Raw genomic sequence first — 18,945 nt, forward strand, 5'->3', positions numbered from 1 at the left:
CACCTTTGAAAACAGATGGGTCCCATTTGCGGTAACTGTATAGGCATTAGGAATTCGGTGCCCATAATGTGAAATTGGCTGGTAGTTCCGAATTAGTATTTTCAGCCACACCAGCAGGCATGGGTGGCTGTAAACTCCTCAAGGGCATGAACTGTGTCTTCTAGTATGAACTAGAATACTATTTAGTATTCTACTGTTTCTATGGTATGCTTCCAGGGTTCTGTTCACAATGGGCCCTTAGTAAATGACAACACCTTCGAAAATGAAAACAGTTAGCCATTCCGTCAGTGGATTTGCCCAGCAAAGGAGAGGCTTGAGAGGGTTGATTTGAAAAATCCTTCTACAGTTCTCAATAGTCTATCAATCTTCCACCAGTTTTCGTTACACTGGTTTAGTCAAACCAGTGGATTTGCTTCCACTTCACCTATTTCATCTTCACATAACCTTATTGGCTTTTTCAGTAGGAATCAACTATTTCACCCAGGCACATACACAGAGATTGTCCAGTGCTTGGATTCATTTGTTCTTTTCTGAGAAAGAGATTTTTACACTCATATGTATTTTATTCCTAGCTGGAGAAATATCAAAAGGATTTGAATATCACCATCTGGAAGTTGTGCCATGGACTGCAGTGGGCAGAATTAAAAGTTGGTTTTCTTATCTTCCTTTAAAAGTATACTTCGGGTGCTTTGAAAACAGCACAAAAACATTTCTGATACAGCAGTGTCACTGATGCAAATGAATAGATTTCTTTCTTCCATGACTCCCATCTCTGTTCTGTATTTTGTCAATTATATTCTGGAAAAGTTCCCTTTTCCTGTACTTACATAACATAGGACATGACCCAAGAGTTAAGAGGGTAAGAATATTCAAATTATAGAAAAATTTGTTAGGGTACATTTCCCCAAAGAATAATATGTTGTGTTGATATTTTTCCTAATATTCCCGAAGAAGTACCGTTCGGTTTGTTTTGTGGTTATGGGTATTACCATTGTTTACAATTTTATAATGTTCTATTTATTTTAAATTGTTTATTTCTAGTGACTCAGTTAATAATAGACATCAACTCATTAAAGGATCCTCCACATAGAATGAAATGCTAGATAAATATTCAAGCTATTCCTTCGATCAGTCAATCAAACATGGAATTAATTGAGCACTTACTATGTTCAGTGCACTGTATTAAAGTGCCTGCGAGAGCACAATACAATAGAATTGGTAGACACGATCCCTGCTCTCAGGAGCTAAATCTCACTGGGGAATTGCAATCCAGACTTGGTCTGAATTGTGAATTCTGCTTTGAGCCACTTCAGAAATAGGTTCCTTGTTAACTAGGTGTAAATATGACATTTGCTCAAAATACTTGCTGATAGCTCTCCGTTAGTTTAAATTTTAATACCATAGCTCATTACTACTTACTCTTACAGAAAGTTCCTTGAAAATTTGTCAGAGAATATCTGCTACAGTTTCTGTTGTTTTTTTACAATAGAAGAAAAGAAGGTTCCTTTAAGATCCCTTAAGCATCAAGCGCACAATCCAGAGCCCAGGAGCAGGGTTCAGTTAGAAGCTCCTTATAGCTGTGAGATGACAGGATCACTGAATTAAAAGGAAACTTAAAAGATTGCAGTTTGACACATATTTTTCTTATTATGAGTATTATTGTGTTGCATTATCTCTGATTCCTAAGCCTTCAGCATGTTATTCCTTATTTGCCCCTCAGAGTGTTTGGCAAGAAAATCACAGCCATTTCAGCTAAAGCCGATAGGCAGCCTATGGAAGGCCGGTTCCTGCATCCCTGTCACTGAGGCTCGGCCATTAGATTCTTGCTAATGTGGTAAGAATACATGTCCCCTTCCTGCTCTTCTCCCTCAAGCTTTCCTCATCCCCCACCCCCTATCAACCACCGCTCCTCTTCCTGCCCGTTTCTCCCTGCCACCCCTCTGAGGCAGCAGCTGTGGGGGCTGCGGCCAGAAGGATGGTGAAGTGATGGCAGCTATTTTGATGTCTGTGGTACCTGCCCCGGGGTCCAGTGTCTCTACTGGCTCCACCTGGCACCAGTCAGTATCCGTAACGATAGTTCTGGCAGCTGAGCAGACTTTTCCAGTATCACCACCTCCACTTTCCTGCAAAATTTAAAGAAATGAAATAAAGACAGTAATGAGAAGTCCCTGGAACCATTATTTCATTCCCTATTTTTTTCATTTGTACAGGAACTTTTCAAATCTTTTGAGGCACTCTACCTCCAAGAACACGCATGATTATGCCAACAGATGGACTTATCTTTATGTGAAGCCAATTAATGGATGGCTGTGTACATTTTGGCTCATATGAAGATCTAGCAACCTTTATGTGTTTAGTGCCTAAATTCATTTATTTCCGAAGGACCATCCTTTTGGCTTTATATAGTGAGCTACCATCATGTGCCTTAAACCCCTCTCTATATTGCAAGATACAGTATTCTAATAGGTCTGAAGCACTAACAAGTTAAAATCCTGCTTTCCTTTTAAAGATGAATTTTACCCTTTTCTTGGCAATGATTAAATGTTGTTCCTCTTAACGGTTCACTGAACTTACCGATATGCTGTACTACTTAGTAATAATAAAAATAATGAATGATATTTATTAAGCATTTACTATGTGCCAAGCACTGTATAGAGCACTGGGTAGACACAGGATAATCGAGTTGGACAGGTTCCTCTGCTACAGGTGGCTCACAGACTAAGTGGGAGGGAACACAAGTACTACAGATGAGGAAACTTTATGGGCAGGAAACACGTCTGCTAATTCTGTTGTATTGTACTCTCCCGAGCACTTTGCACAGTGCTCTGCACATAGTAAATGCTCGATAAATACCACTGATTGATTGAGGCACAGAGAAGTTAAATGGCTTGCCCAAGGTCATACAACATAGCCTAGTGGAAAGAGCATGAGCCTGGGAGTCAGAGGACCTGGGTTCTAAGTCTGGCTCTGCCAACTGCTTGCTGTGCCTCAGTTTCCTGTTCTGTAAAATGGAGATTACATATATGGTCTCCCTCCCACTTAGACTGTGAATCCCATATGGGGAAGGAACTGTGTCCAACCTAGTTAACTTGTGTCTATCACAGTACTTAGACATATATTAAGCACTTAATAAATTCATTATTTTTATTGTTGTTGTTGTATTCAATGGCTGGGCTGGGATTAGAACCTAAATCCTCTGACTCCCAAACTCATGCCTTTTCCACTGGGGCATACTGCTTCTCAACTGATCCTCTATGAAACTTTATGAAATAGATAAATGTAACAATTTCCATAAAGAGAAGAAAAACAAGTAGCTCCCTAACAACCTCATAGAACACCCAAAGAACAATTTTCAACCTCATAATTTGAAGCTTAATCTGGTCAACCCCTTCATTTTGCTTTAAATCATCTCATCTGATCAACACTAATACCTAAAGTTTCTAATGAATTTCAGTTTCAAGAATGGAGAAAGAACAGGCTAGATAATTCTCAGGAAAAAAATTTAATGCCTTCTCTTTTGATTGCCACATTTATTTTCTCTTAGGATTTCGACATCATTTATCTGAGGCTGGTGGCAATTGTGGAACAAAAATTTCATTCTTTTGACTCCAACCCCCATTTGCTTTGCATCAGATCACATGTTCTCCTGCCTATGGTCTTCTTGCAGAAAATAAGGCCTATTCCTTATAACTCTCAAATGTCTTAAGAATATATGGATTCTTTGAAACAGTGGGCTAGGAGTCTGAGTCTTCGATGATCCTGCTTTGCCTTTATTTTGACAGAGTAAGGAGGTCTGAATAGCCACAGAACCAAGAAATAAACAACTTTTAAAAGAATTTAACTTGGCCAAATAGGCAGATGCTAATTTTCTTGTAAAGCTGGTAATCTTCCTTTTGCTCAACTATTTTTAATTTGCTGTACAAACTAATTAGTAGGGTTTTTGCAGATTAAACAACACCTCATTAGTTCAAAACCAATGAAGGTAGGAATATATTCTTCTATTTCTAGGGCAAGACTTGAATAATTTTAAAGTCAAAGTCCTAATTTCTCAAAGCCAAGGGCCTATCATGTCAGCACCAGGCAAACTACTCAAATTAGCAGTAGGATAAAGTAGCAAAGCAGACACTCCCTGATTCTTCATGGCCCTTTTGGTTGTGCCCTGTTTTCTGCCCAACAAATCCCCAATTTGGAACTGATGATGCTACTCATAAATTGTCTTGATTTTTTTTTAATAGTATTTGTTAAGTCCTTACCACGTGTCAAGCACTATCCTAAGTGCTGGAGTAGATACAAGATTATCAGATTGGACACCATCCCCATCCCACATGGGGCTCACAGTCTAAGTAGGAGGGAGAACAGGTATTGAATCCTCATTTGACAGGTGAGGAAACTGAGGCACAGAGAAGTTAAGTGACTTGGCCAAGGTCACACAGCAAGCAACTGGCAATTGGCAGAGCCAGGAATAGAACTCTGGTCCTCTGATTCCCAGGCCCAGACTCCTTCTACTAGACCACACTGTTTCCCCTCAATACCCCTATTTGGATTTGGGGGGACAAGGCAGCTGGTCATGGTAATGCTTCCTAACATGTCCTTAGACAAAAGATTTTGAGCCAAATCATTTCCTGAGTCAGGCCTGAGGCATCCATCCCACCCAGGACTCTTGGAGGAACTGTGTGATGACCGACCTTCTGAACACTCATCCTCAGAGTTAGGGCTAGATCATACAACACCCCTAACTTTGCCTTCCCCATCCCTCTCTTGCCCTTCCCTAGCCCGTTATAGACCCCGAATGGTGCGGAGATTCATCACCTGGAATGGTGAGGGGCCATGAACAGCAGAGCTTGGCCAGGAGGATTTTATTGAACTGTACTCTCCCAAGCACTTAGAACAGTGCTCTTTACATAGTAAACGTTCGACAGATAACTTTATTGCTTGTTAAGCTTCGTATGGGAAGGGACCATGTCTACCACCTCTACTGTACTGTACCAGGCATTTAATATAGTTCACATTGAAAGCACTTAATAAATTCCATTGATTGATTGATTGATTAATCAAGGAATGCCTTTCAAAATTCCTCTAAAAGATAGGAGGTGTGAAGCTCAGTGGGACTAAGAAGGGAGGGCATTTGAGCAATAGGGAAAGCAGTTGAGGGAGGAGGAAAGGCATAGACTTTGGGTTGGCAGCAAGATCATGAAGATTGAGTTGTGTTATTATTGACTTAATAATAACAATAATGACTGTGGCATTTGTTAAGTGCTTACTATATGCCAAGAATGTACTAAGCACTGGGGTAGATACAAGATAATCGGGTTCTACATGGGGCTCATAATCTAAGTAGAAAGGAGAATGGGTATTGACTCCCCATTTTGCAGATGAGGGAACTGAGGCACAGAGAAGTTAAGTGACATGTCCAAAGTCACACAGATGATAAATGGTGGATGAAACTAGGTCCTCTGACTCCCAGGCCCATGATCTTTCAACTAGATCATGCTGCTTCTCTCTACTTGTTTCCAGTTTTAGCATGGTCAGTGTCCTTAAATTATTTGGCGGAAAAGGACATGCCACTTTAATGAGTACATCATCAAATAGCAAGGTCTTGGAGAGGCTGTGTAGTGCTATGAGCAGATTATCAAGCTGGGATCTGGGACCCAGTTATGCCACTGGCTGAACTTGAGCAAGTCAGTCCACCACAGTGGAATGGAGATGAGAATAACACTTGTCCTTTTCTTCCCCTCAGGCCCCATACGAAGATAAAATGAGATCACTGGTGGGAAAGTGTTCTGTGTTCTTAGGAAGAAAGGCTCCATATAAAGCTGTGGTTTTAGTGTATACAACATCTGGGAATTTGGCCAAATACCACTGACAAGTTTATCTGTAATATTTGTTCACCTTTGAGAGATTAAATTTGCCTGTTGAGGAAATTACATTAAATTATGATTCAAGTGAAAGACCCTTTAGACTGAGGTCTTTGAGACTCACTGAGACCCTACAGTATCTGATCATGACAAAGAGGACCCTCAACGATATTGATCGATCATGAGGCAAAACAATTTGAGGAGACTGAGCATACAATCTTTAGAGAATAGCTATATGGTCTACCAGGTGAAGCCACAACTCTCCTGTGGGAACCTGCATGCACGCACACACAAAAACACACACCCATATACACATACATGTTACCTTCATGTAAAAATACTGAATCAACAATAGCTGCAGGAGCTGGTAATAATAATGGTGGTATTTGTTAAGTGCTTACTATGTGCCAAGCACTGTTCTAAGCACTAGACCATCATGGCTAGGGTCACCTCCCCACAGTGAGCTCTGTGGTCTACCCCGGAGTAACTTCTCCTTTCCTTGCCCATCCTGCCTCATGAGGGTGAAGCCCCAGCCCCACCAGGAGTGAAAGGAGGCCAGCCTGCCTTCCCCAAATCTAGAAAGGTGGAGGAGGTAGACTACCCCCTCCAAATACTATTTTAGCGTCAATCAATCAATCAATGGTATTTATTTAGCACTTAATGTTTGATGAGCACTGTACTGAACACTTGGGAGACTACAACAGAGTAGGTAGATGTGATCCCCGCCCTCTAGGAGCTTACAATCTAGTTCATATTTTAATGGCTTTAATTTTTTATTGTTGAATTTTGCAGTGCTCCTACTGTTTGTCATTTTTTCCTGCCTCTGTTGTGGGACAGGGATCTAAGGTTGTTTGGCCTTTGCCTACCGCAGTATGTAGCAGAATGTGTGGCACCGAGTCAGCACTCAGTACCATAATAGAGCTGGCATGTCCAGCACAGCCCTTAGTCTTCTTATTCTGACCTCAGTTCCCAGGAGAAGAATCTGGAGCTCCCGGAATTGGACTGGTTCTCTGTTTCCTCTCTGGGAAGTTGGTTGTAATGATGCCTAGCTAACTCCCTGGCTTCTAGGGAGGAGGCCCTCTGAGGACAAGAATTCTTGCAAAGGCTTGGCCACAGGACCCAAGTCCCCTTGCCCCACAATGGATGGAGTTAGATGTTCTTGGGGGTGTCCCCTAGTGGCTGCCCTCAGATTTCTGCCACTCTCTGTAGGCATCGAAATGAGACTTTGCTTCTGCTCAAATAGTATTTGATAAGCACTTATCAAGTGCCAGGCACTGTACTAAGCGCTAGGGTTGATACAAGCTAATCAGTTTGGACACATTCCATGTCCTATGTGGAGCTCACAGTTTTAATCCCCATTTTACAGAGGAGGAAACTGAGGCGTGGAGAAATTAAGTGATTTGCCCAAGGTCACACAGCAGACAAATGGTGGAGCCAAGATTAGATTCAGTCAATCATATTTACTGAGCACTTACTGCATGCAAAACACTGTACTAAGTACTTGGAAGAGTAAAGTACAACAACAATAAGACATTCCCTGCCCACAATGATCTGACAGTTTAGAGGGATTAAATCCCAGGTCCTTCTGACTCCCAGACCCATGCTACTGTTCCCTACTGAGAGCTCACCTCTTTCAAGAGGGCTTCTCAGACTGAGCCTCCCCTTTTCCCTCTGCTCCCCCTTCCCTCCCCTCCTCACTCCACCCTCTTCCCCTCCCCCTTCCCCCTTCCCCTCAGCACTGTGCTCATTTGTGTATATTGTTTATTACCCTATTTATTTTGTTAATGAGGTGTACATCCCCTTGATTCTATTTATTGTGATAATGTTGCCTTGTTTTGTTTTGTTCTGTTTTGCTCTGCTGTCTGTCTCCCCCAGTTAGACTGTGAGCCTGTCACTGGGCAGGGATTGTCTCTGTTGCAGAATTGTACATTCCAAGAGCTGAGTAAAGTGCTCTGCACATAGTAAGCACTCAATAAATACTATTGAATGAATGAATGGATGGATGAATGAATGAATACAATGCTTGGCCCACTAGGCCATGCTGCTTCTCTACTGAAGAGACCTGTGAAATTGGCAGACTGAGATCTGTGCTTTCCAGCAGTAAGACAGTTTTTCTGACAAGTGGGTTGCCAGTGTCACAGTTTCAGAGGAACCATAGAACTTACTGATAAGAAATTCAAGGGTTAGAGATATCATAACAGGTGAAGTGAGAGATCGCCCCATAGTTTGAATCATCTAGGACCACCCTGCACACAAGCTGTGACAAGATTGACATTCTGAGAAGTTTTGGTCACACCAGATTCTATGTAGAAAGTGAATGTGTTCTCTCCTATTTGGGTGTATAGTGGTTTGCCTTTTGTTAAGGCCCGTAACTCTTTCAGGTTGACCAGAGCTATATACCCCCCGAGACCAGTCAGGTTTTGGAAGCATTAGCAAAGCTTTCAAGTTCTCCATGAATCACAGTCCTCTCTAGTCTACAAATTATGAGCTAATGACAGACATGTCTATATAAAAGTTTAAATGATTAAATGAATGCTCCATGTGACCAGTGAGAGCTCTCCACCTCGCATTATTACTTAACCAAGGTTACTTCTTTATGGGATAAAAAAATTTCTTCTTTTGACTGGGATTATGCACTATCATCATTTTAGGAAAGCATTTTTTCCAGGAAGCCTCACTACAGCTGCTGTAAATGTAGACTTTCCCAAACTAAATCTAGCAAAGTCTCCTGACCCCAGATTCACACAGCATAACCAGATCCCATACCTAGGCCCTGTCAAAAATCAATCCAGCTCATAAATGCAGGAATTCACCATGCATTCTGAAGTTTCAAGGGCATTCAATAATTCAGGTAGTCAACTACACGCAGTGCTGAAAAGTGAAAGGTAGAAAGAGTCAGTGGAATGGATTTTAATATTGTAAAATGTTAGATTCGTTAGCTCCTTGATGGCAGGGGCCATATTTTCGGGGGGGGGGGCCGGTAATTTTCTTAAGCACTTACTCTCCTTCTCTGCACATGTAGATGCTCAGTAAATGTCAGTGGCTTACTGATTGATTGATTCACTGTTTCTATTGGAGAAATGAGGAAGCCGGGCAATTTCAGGCTCTGAAAATTAAATGGGCTGACACCGCCCCCCCAAACCCAAAGTAGGTTATTAGAGGGAAAGGTTAGGAGATGGCTCAAATGCAGTTTAAGCAGATTTAAGATTGAAAAGATCATAGATCATAGTGGATGCTTAAAGGGAAAGTTGGGTATGGTGGATGATCCAACCATAACCTTGAAGTTGGATGTCCAGGAAGGAGATGGGCACACTGTTCCTTCAAGTGCCCTAGAGCCACTGTCAGGTAGAATTGGGTGGACCATGGGCCTGACCTGGGAATGGTAGTGCCCACAGTCTTATGTTCCTGTGTCCTATTGTAAGTTCTGTTGGTAGATGTTTCTCAAAGAGAGTTCTGCAGACCCAGAGACAGAAAATGACCCTGGAGGAAAGAAATGAAGAAACAGTAGATAGGAATAACAAGGTAGAGGAGAGGATTAAGGGGAAATTTTCAAGAGAAGTTGAGGGAATGGATTCTGGGGGCAGGGGGAGGAAATGCAGGAGGAGTCTGATCATTATAGTGAGGACCAAGGAGAAGTATATTGGTATTAGGAGTAAGAGGGGATCTGTCAGATTATTTTGTAGTAGAAACAAGATGAAAACCAGTGTCTATTTCGGTGGTGAGGAAAGGGCAGATTCCTGAAATGTTCTGAAGAAAAATTGGCAGGCTTTAGCAGAAGATTGGGTGGAAGAACAGAATGGCAGTGAGGAGTCAAAGACAATAGCAAAACTGAGGGCTTCCATCATAGGGAGGATGATTATACTGCCAACGGAGATGGGGAAGCTGGGGAAGGGAATGATTTAGAGGGGAAGATGAGGAGTTCAACTTTGGATATATCGCATTTAAGGAGCTGGCAGAACATCCTGAAGATGTTCAGAACATTGCCTTGTCCTGAAGGCAAGAGAAGATGCACTATTAAATAGCAGGGGAGAGGTAAGGGCTGAAGAGATAGATCTGTGAGTCATCCTCATAGAAATGGTAGCTGAAGTCATACAAGTAGACAAGTTCCCCAAGAGAGCATGTGTAGAGGGAAAAGAGTAAGCAGTCACAGAACCTTGAGGGACACCCACGGTTAGGGGATGAGAAGATGATGAAGAATCAACAAAAGAAACCGGAGTGGTCAGAGAAGGAAAACAGCCAGGAGAATATCGAGTTGGCAAAACCAAGATCTGAAAGAGAAGGCGGCGGTGCAAAGTGTTGAAGGCCACTGAGAGGTTGAGGATTAAGGCAGAGTAGTTATGGGTCTTGGCTATGAGGAGGTCATTGGTGCCTCAGTGACATGGAACACACACAGACTTAACTAAGATCTGTTTTAGTTAACTGTATCTATTGAGCACCGGGTGCTTTATAGCGAATACAACTGAGGTAGGTGATTCAATCTCTGCCCACAAGAAGCTTAATGACAAGTGAAATCTACTGCCCTATTGCCAGCAAAATTCAGAAGCAAAATTTCCTCCCCCAACAAAAATTAGACATCATCATCATGAGTTTGGCTTCTTCCTAGGTTCTTTTGTTTCACGCCTGATGAGAAAGTAGGGTTGTGGGGGGGGAGGGTTGTATTGTCATCATCACCCGGATGTACTGAGTGTAAACTGCGGTACAGACATTCTCCCAGACACTTGAGAGAGCACTGTAAACATAGAAGACACAGTCTATGAGTTTACAATCTAATGGGGGAGGCGGGTAGACATAGATTGCATGCATGGAATGGGATAAGAAAAAAAGCATGTATATAACTAATAAAAACAAAACTAAGAAAAAATGAATGTACAATAAGCAAATCAATACACACCCAAATACTAATGGTGGCTAGTGTAATGACACAACTAAGTAGGAGGAATAAGTCATGGAATACCTCCTGGAGGATGTGGCCTTTTAGGAAGGCTTCAAGGTCAGTAGGGTTTCTTATTCCTTGAAGACTTTTTTCAGTCTGTCTCCGGCATTATGGTAAGCTTCATTTGGTTGAAAAGCTAAGTGGGTTAAGGTTCCTAAATTAGTCGGGATGAAAAAGGTAGGCGCTATGGTGGCTTTCACCTACTTTGAAGAATTACTTGGAAACAAATGACTACAGAGTACCACAGGCTTCAGTATACAGGTAATATTGGAAAGGTAGGGTTTTGAGGAAGCCCGAGCCTATCTTCAACAGGGGATTTTCAGGATTTGCTGATAATTTTTCAAAAATCTGCTCCCTTTTTTTGTGTTGCTTCCAATCAAGACTATCCAGAGCAAACTGGATTTTGTTTTGATATCTGGCTTGGTTTTTTGCTTGTTTTTCCTTTCCTTTCTATTGTTGCCTTTAAGGTGGTCTAACTGAGCCCCATTTATTTTTTTAAAAATACTAGACCTTTACTTTGATTTAAGCAGTTTCATATGGTTAAAATCACCCCCAGTCATCAATTCTGTGATTCTAACGGGATTGGCTGGTTTGTACCAGAAGACTTAATTCAGAGAAGTCATTCACTTCTTCATTTTCCATGATCCTACCCTCACCCAAGCCCTACACTTTGAAATGTGACTGACTGGTGTAAGATCACAGTCACATTCCAAAAGTAAAAATAACACTTATTCTAAATGAAAGACGAAACGTGCAAAGGAAGAGATTTTGATGATCCCCTTCAGGCTTTAGCAAGAAGGTTACGATTTTTCCGGCAATAAATGGCCATGCCATTAACCGATGTGAAATCGTTAGAAACTACAAGTTAGAAACCTGTCATTCAACTCCCATTTCAGGGTTGCAGACATGAGACCATCCGTATTGACTCAGCAACCGAGTCCAAACATTTAATTAGTAAAGAGAACATTCACAGTTAGGAATCACTAATAAAATCCCTTTTCTCTCAATTATGCACTTTATTCTGGCAACCAAATCCCTACTTTAAAAAAAAAAACCAAACTTGTTTTGGTTCTTTAAAGCACCTGCTGGGATTCTTTTATATGCCGTTATTTAAATAAATGATTGGCAAGAGTAGAGGATACTATTTAAAATAGCAAAGGTAAAGTTGTGACCTGTAGAACGGCCTCTCACTAACTCTTTTTAAATAGTTTTCCTGCCAAAAACAGCAATTAAAAAAGACCAAGTCACAGTTCTGCTGTATCGGAGCCAACAAGCCGATTACGGTATTGCTGGTTAGCATCACCTCTTTGGAATCGGGCTGCTGGTGGAGGCTACGAGTCCTTATTATCCTGGAATCCTGCTACTAGAGCCCTCTTGTTCTTCAACTCCATCCGAATCACCTCTTTCTCCTGTCTCCCTCAAATTCAAACTCGATTAAGGTGAAGCGAGGCGCCCACCGCGCAGAGCCGGCTTTCTTCGACTTTATTTGCAGACCTTTAGCAGATCGTAATGGGCCGCGGGAGGAGGTTGGGAGGGGAATTATCTCCATCCTTTTGAGCCCCTTCCTAAATAACCGTCGCGGTCGGACCGCGTTAGAGCACCACAGTGTCCGGGGCCTCTCCCATCCATCTCAAAGCGCTTAGCGGAAAGCCCCCCACTCCACCCCAACCGACCCCGGGCCCCGTTTTCCTAGGGAACCTGAGAAAAGGAGGAGGAGCAGGAGGAGGAGGAGGGAGAGGGAAAGATCTTAGGAAGGGGTGGAAGGGTCGAGGATTACCCCGGGTCGGAGGTCAGCCTCGGCCCCTAGGGTGCCCACCCAGCCAGCCCGTGCGCGTCCGGAGCTTCCCGTTCGTTAGAAAGGGAGTTGGCATCCTGCTCGGAGGCCCCGTGGCATCCTGCTTGGGGAAGTCCAGGGTTTGAGGCTGCTTTGGGGATGGGCTCTGGCTCCTGGAACCCTCCCAGACAAGGGGCCCGGTTGGCGAAGGCGCCCTTCTCCTCCCGCACGTTATGATGGGCGACCGGAGCTGGGGGGGGGCGCGGACGGTCCCATGGGTGCCAAGGTGGTCGTGCTGGGCTGAGCTGGGCTGGGCCGGGCCGGGCCAAGATGGGCTGAACTGGGCCGGGGCTGGGCTGGATTGGGCTGGGCTGGGCTGGGCAGGGCAGGGCTGAGCTGAGCTGAGCTGGGCTGGGCAGGGCAGGGTTGGGCTGGGCAGGGCAGGGCTGAGCTGGGTCGGGCCGGGGCTGGATTGGGCTGGGCTAGGCTGGGCTGGGCTGGGCTGGGCAGGCAAGACAGGCCTGGGTTGGCGGGCTGGGCTGAGCTGGCAGGGCTGGCTGAGCTGGGCTGGATTGGGCTGGGCTGGCAGGCCGGGGCTGAGCTGGTCTGGACAGGTTAGGGCCGGGCCGGGCTGGCCGGCTGCCGGGCTGGCCGGGCTGGCCAGGCAGGGCCGGCTGGGCCGAACTGGGTTGGGGCCGGCAGGGCTGCGCTGGGCAGGGCTGGGCTGAGCTGGGCCGGGTCGGACTGGGCCGGCTGGACTGGGTCGGGCAGGACCGGGCTGAGCTGGGCAGGGCTGGCCGGGCCGGGTCTGGGCTGCCGAGCCGGCCGGGCCGGGCCGGACCAGGGGGCGAAGAGGCTGCCGCCCAGGCGCCCGGTGAGTCAGCGGCGGCGGCGGCGGCGGCGGCGGCATCAGTATTCCCGGCGGCCCCTTGTCCTCCCTGAACCGGCCGGCGCCGGGCCGCCGGAGCTCCGCGGGAGGAGACAGAGAGACAGACAGAACAGAGACAGGGACAAGACAGAGAGACAGGCAGAGCGTCCTCCGGGCGGTGCGTGCGTGCCCGGCCGCGGGCTCCCCCGAGGAAGGTAAGGTCCGCGGAGCAGACGCGGCGGGGGGCGACCACGGGGGCGACCGCGGCCCGGGGGGGGACATGGGCGGGGGGACACAGGTCCAGCTCCCGGAGCCCCCGGGCCGCCCCTCCCTCCGTCGCGGGGTGGACGGGCCCCGACCCCCGCGCCCCTCCTGGGCCCTCGTTGGGCAAAAGGCCCCGGGGCAGGTGGGCAGGTGGGCAGGGCGGGGCGACCGCGGGCTCGGGGTCACCGGGTCAGTATGGCACGTGGCAGAAGCCGGCTAGTAGGGAGGAAGCGCCGAGGGGCAAGCCCGGGTGTCCCGCCCCGGACCCAGGACCCTGGGCTCCTCCCCGACGGCCTCCCACCATGGCTGGGCGCGGGACCATCCAACGGACGGCGCACGGAGGGCAGGGGCAGGTCTCTAGCCCCCCCCTCCCCCACCTGTGGGTCGGGGGCGTCGCCCAGCAGCAGTCGAGGCAGGGGCGTTTGGGTCAAGGGTCGCCCCGAAGGGAAAGCTGGGGCTGGAGGCAGGGCGCCTTGGGGCCTCGCCCAGCCGCCCCCGCTCCTTCTGCCGGATGGATTATTAAAGGGGGGCGGGTGCGGGGAGAGGAAGTAGGGAGAGAGAAGGGAAGAGGGAAAGAAGGAGAGAAAGGGAGGGAAAGGAAGGAGGGAGAGAAAGAAAGGGAGGGAGAGAGAAAGGAAGAGACAGAAAGGGAGGGAGAGAGGGAAAGGGAGAGAGGTCGAGAGAAAGGGAGGGAGAGAGAGAAAAGGAAAGGGAGGGAGGGAGAGAGAGAAAGGAAGGGAGAGAAGGGGGAGAGAGGGAGAGAGGGAGAAAGAGGGAGAGAGACAGAAAGGGAGAGAGAGAGAAAGGGAGGGAGAGAGACCGAGAAAAGAAGGGAAAGGGGAGGAGAGAGAAAGGAAGGGAGAGGAGAGAGAGAAAGGGGGGAGAGGAGAGAGAGGGCGAATGGGTCGGCGTGTGCCTGAGTCCCGGTCCCCGCTCCGTCCTGCCCCCCTCGGCGGGGGGTAAGGAGGTGGGAGGTGGGGAAGGAGGAGGAGTGACACGGCAATAAAGCGCTCGCTGATTTCCCGCCCCCGCCCTCCCCGCTGCCCACGGCCGGGCCTCAGAGGATGAAAGGATCTTATCCTCGGCTGACACCGCCGGCTGCTTCCCTCCCCTCCCTCTCTCTCCCGGCTTCTCCCCTTCCCCCCGCCCCCTCTCTCCCTCCCTCCCTCCCTCCCGGAGCTTTTAATTGTGCCCCCGGCCGCCAAGGTGATTAAAGTCCCCGGCGGTGCCCATCCCGCCAAGAGGGCATCCCCTCCCCCCCCACAAAGCCCCCTGCCCCTCTGCCCAGGGACCGTGTCGCGCTTTTGTCCCGGGCCGGGACAGCCACGGATTTCTCCCCTTTGCCTTTTTCCTTTTTATTTATTTTTTTTCCCTTCCCCTTTCCTTTGCCCCCAAATGGTCTCATCCCTAATTTCTAACGGCCTGTTCCGAGTCCCCAGCCCCCCTCGTGCAGCGTTGGCGGGGGGGACGGGGGCGGCTGAGCAGGGGGAGGGGGGGAGAGGGAGTTTTACATTTATTTATTTTTTTGTGAATTTTTCGTTGGAGTTTTTGCTGTCCCGGGAGAGTTTTCTCCCCGCGGGATTGGGGGAAGGGGGGGGGGGGCGGGGGAGGGGTGATGGCAGGGGGAAGGGGAAGGAGGAATGAATGAGTCTCCCCTTCCCCCTCCCCAACCCCACCCACAGACACAGGCGTGCAAACACACACACACACACACACGCACACACTCCCCCTCTCTCTCCTGCCCCTGTCCCAACCGTCTGGGAAATTTGTCCAGTTTGCTGTGAGTGATCAGGGCGGGAGAGCAGGTCACTCCCTCCCAAGAGGTCCCGAGGGTCGGTCTTGCCCCCGGATCCAGCGGGGCCGGTGACCCCCAAATTGGAATCTTGATCTTTCCTCCTTTCCCTCCGGGAAAACGGCCGATCCCTACCTCCCGGGCCGTCTACAGCGGGGTCAGGGTGGAAAACGGGGATTGAGGCTGTGAGTCCCTCGTGGGACAGGGACTGGGGTCCAACCCCTTACCTTGTATCCACCCCCGGCTCTTAGTACAGTGCCTGACACGCAGTAAGCGCTTACAAAGACCCTGCTTTTTATAGCATTATTACTATTTAATGACGAGGGCGAGCCTCTAGACGTAAGCCCTTGTGGGCAGGGATGGTCTCTCTCTAGGCTCTGTGTTCACTCATTCATTCGATAGTATTATTGAGCGCTTACTGGTGCAGAGCACTGACTAAGCGCTTGGAATGTACAATCGGCAACAGATTAGAGGCAATCCTGCCCAATAACGGGCTTCCAAGCGCTCAGTACAGTGCTCTGCACACAGTAAGCGCTCAATAAATACGAACTGAATGAATGAAGGGTCCCGAAAGGAAGGAGTGGGAGGAGGAGGGGTCGACCGGTCCTTAGGTAGGCGCCTGGGCGGCCAGCTGGGGCTCGCCTCGCCCAGCCAAGCCCCCGGCGGAGCGGGGGTCGTGAGAGGTCCCGAGACCCTCCCCAGTCTCCAAAGGGCTCTTGGGAGGAATGAGGAGAGGAAAACGAGCCCTGAGCCAGTCCGTCTACGGACCTGACTGTGGTCCCGAGTTGGCATCGAGGCGCCCCCTCATGTCCGTTGGGGTAGCCACGAGGGCAGAGCCGGGTGGGGTGGTGGCGAGCTCTCCCGTCGGGGGAAGCCCCCAGGGGCTAATTGCAAGAAGCGCTCCTCGCCCTCACTTATCGCCCGGGAGCCCCAGGATCTCGTTTCACAGCTGCTGCTCGGGAGTGGGTTCCCTAAAACGCATCCTCGCTCTCCCACTGCGCTACACGGTGCTTTTCAGACCCGTTTAGGGGTTCGGGCCGGTGCTGCGGGAATCTGCAATCCCTCCTTCGATGAGAAGAAAATGGGAAGCTACAAAGCAGGACAAAATTCACATCTGCATCCGCTGAGCAGCCCTTGCCATGTCTGTCCGATCTAAGTCTTTTATAAGAATGCTGCTATACGCTTTGGTGGAAATTAAAATTTCGTGGTTGGCTTTTGAATTATGAACAACGCACAGGGCTTTTCGTGTCGACCAGATACCTGGCAATGAACGGCCCAAAGAGCATAGGATGGAAGGGGCGACCTGGCTTCCTCTTAAAGGAGTAGGGAACGGGTGTTTGATTGAACACAAATGTTTAGGTAGAAATTAGTTCTTAGAATCATGAAAAACATTGATCGAGGGTGACTTTCACGTGCTAGAACTTTCACTTCAATGGAAATGTTCGAGTTTCCCAGAGTTTTCAAAACTTGGGGCAACATTCAGTGCTAGAGTTTCTGTATATTTGAATGTTTGTAACTTCGAACATAAAATTTAAAAAACAAACTAAAATGAAAAAAGTTACCTAGGAAATTAGAGAAGTGAGCTAGACTTTAATTTAGCAGTAAAGTCCATCATGTCTTCTTGTGTTATTCCACTGGCTTTAAAGAAAACTGAGTGAAAAATAAAAAATTTCCTGTTAACCTGACACAGAGTAATGTTTTCTTTCTGGATGTTCGAAAGAGACTGGCTGACATTCATGCTTTCAGTGCAGGCAGAAAATCCTGTGCTCAAATCTACTTGCTTTCTTACAAAAATCTTCTCAAGATATAAGGAAAAGCAAACAACAGTTTCCAAACTCGAGATCTCTCCCTATATATAATATATATATGTATATATTCAGAAAAAACTTGTCATCCACAGATAAATTGAACAATCATTTTTTTCTTAATCTTTTAGAAGTTAACAACAAACTTACAAAACACGAGGTCTTTTTTTGTTTTCTACCAAAAGAATGATAATATTTTTGTTTTGTTTTGTTAGAGCAATAACATTTGAATAATATTTAAACAAAATAATGACCTTGGTGTTTAAACTACAACTCATTTCACGTCATTAAACCTCCTGGTTGTAAATAAAAAGTCCAGTGTTTGAACTCTGGCTTTTGATTGGTTTCAAATGGCTTGTAGTTTAATGACTTGTGTCAATAAAAGATAGTGTATACTAAAACAAAAATTTGTGTTTTTCAGGTAAATAAAGATCTCAATCTCAAAAAGTTCATGTATGTTGAATGTTTTTAGGAATGATTTTTAAACTTGAAGACAGAGCAAAATAAGCACTTTTTAATCATATTATGAAAAAACAAAAAGAGCATATAGCCCCTTAGATTTCTTCCCCGTGCTCTTCTCTGAATTCCCTGCCTTAAGGGAAGAGATGGGGAGAGGAAACAGGGAGAGAGATAAACAAAATTAACCATAAGTATTGCATAAGGAAAGAAATTACGATTTATTAATCAAATTACCCTTCCTTTAGTTAGCTAAGACTTGATCTCTTACCAAAGAATTAATTTGAAAAAAAAAAAACTATGGCAATATATTGAGATAACTAGATTTAGAAAATACTACAGTATCTTAAGAAGGGACTCAAATGAAGCCAATTGTAGATTTACATTGGCTCTACCTAAAGGAATATCCTTGCTCTTTTAGATCGAGTATGGTACTCACACACTGACCAGTACATTGTTTATTGTTGCATCTAGGCAACAACTGTGATTATTGGTGAAATGCAGATAGAAAGCTGGGCTGTACTTCTTTCTCATGAGTTCTCCTTTTCCATAATGTGATTCTTTTTCCCGTTTAATTACTCCCATGAATAAAATCAAAAACTGTCCATGGCAGTGATGACTAAGGCGTAGTCATTAGTACGTTGAATATGTCTCATGGATTCCACCTGTGTCTTAATAGTTCTAACAATACCTGACTCATCAGGGGGATTTGGCACTAGTACTTCAGTATTAGTACTGAAGGGCTGAGAAGTGATATGCTTGCACGTGAAGGTAGCATTTTTTTCTTTGAGGTTGTGGTCTGGGAGTCTACCTGATTGACAGCTATGACAGCTCTGCCCTCCCCACCTATCGCCTCCCCATGTGGTCGTTGCGGTCATCAGAACAGCGGGGGGTTGGAGGGAAGGACAGAATTTTTGGGTGGAAGAAAAAAAGAGGCAGGAGTAAGCAAAGGGAAGGAGGCTGGAAAGCAGTCAGCCTGTCAATGCAGATGTGCAGACACTGGGGTTCTTGCAGTCGGTCAGAGATGGAACTAGTGGCAAGCTTGAAAACTTCTTCTGCCTGTGAGCTCAATTCCCCTGCTTTAGAGCTGGTTAAGATTTGTGGAATATTATCTTTTGAAAACACTGCTTACCCCATTAGTCTCAGCCCATGAGACATTCATTCATCCGATCGTATTTATTGAGCACTTACTGTGTGC

At 46.5% G+C, this 18,945-nt stretch overlaps 2 long non-coding RNA genes across 2 annotated transcripts in view; both read left to right on the forward strand.

The window, feature by feature from the left end:
* Positions 1 to 267: 267 nt before the first annotated feature.
* LOC114814609 lies at positions 268 to 2,348 on the forward strand. The gene is made up of 3 exons (XR_003762380.2): positions 268 to 647; positions 1,721 to 1,834; positions 2,211 to 2,348. It is a non-coding gene; the product is annotated as an uncharacterized LOC114814609 (long non-coding RNA).
* An 11,268-nt stretch (positions 2,349 to 13,616) lies between these two features.
* LOC103170609 overlaps positions 13,617 to 18,945 on the forward strand; it is a 66,861-nt gene continuing 61,532 nt past the window's right edge. Inside the window, exon 1 of the long non-coding RNA XR_003759020.1 lies at positions 13,617 to 13,645. This is a non-coding gene — a long non-coding RNA (uncharacterized LOC103170609). The remainder of the gene's footprint in view (positions 13,646 to 18,945) is intronic.

Source organism: Ornithorhynchus anatinus, chromosome 1, assembly GCF_004115215.2.
Source record: "Ornithorhynchus anatinus isolate Pmale09 chromosome 1, mOrnAna1.pri.v4, whole genome shotgun sequence".
Classification (NCBI taxonomy): domain Eukaryota; kingdom Metazoa; phylum Chordata; class Mammalia; order Monotremata; family Ornithorhynchidae; genus Ornithorhynchus; species Ornithorhynchus anatinus.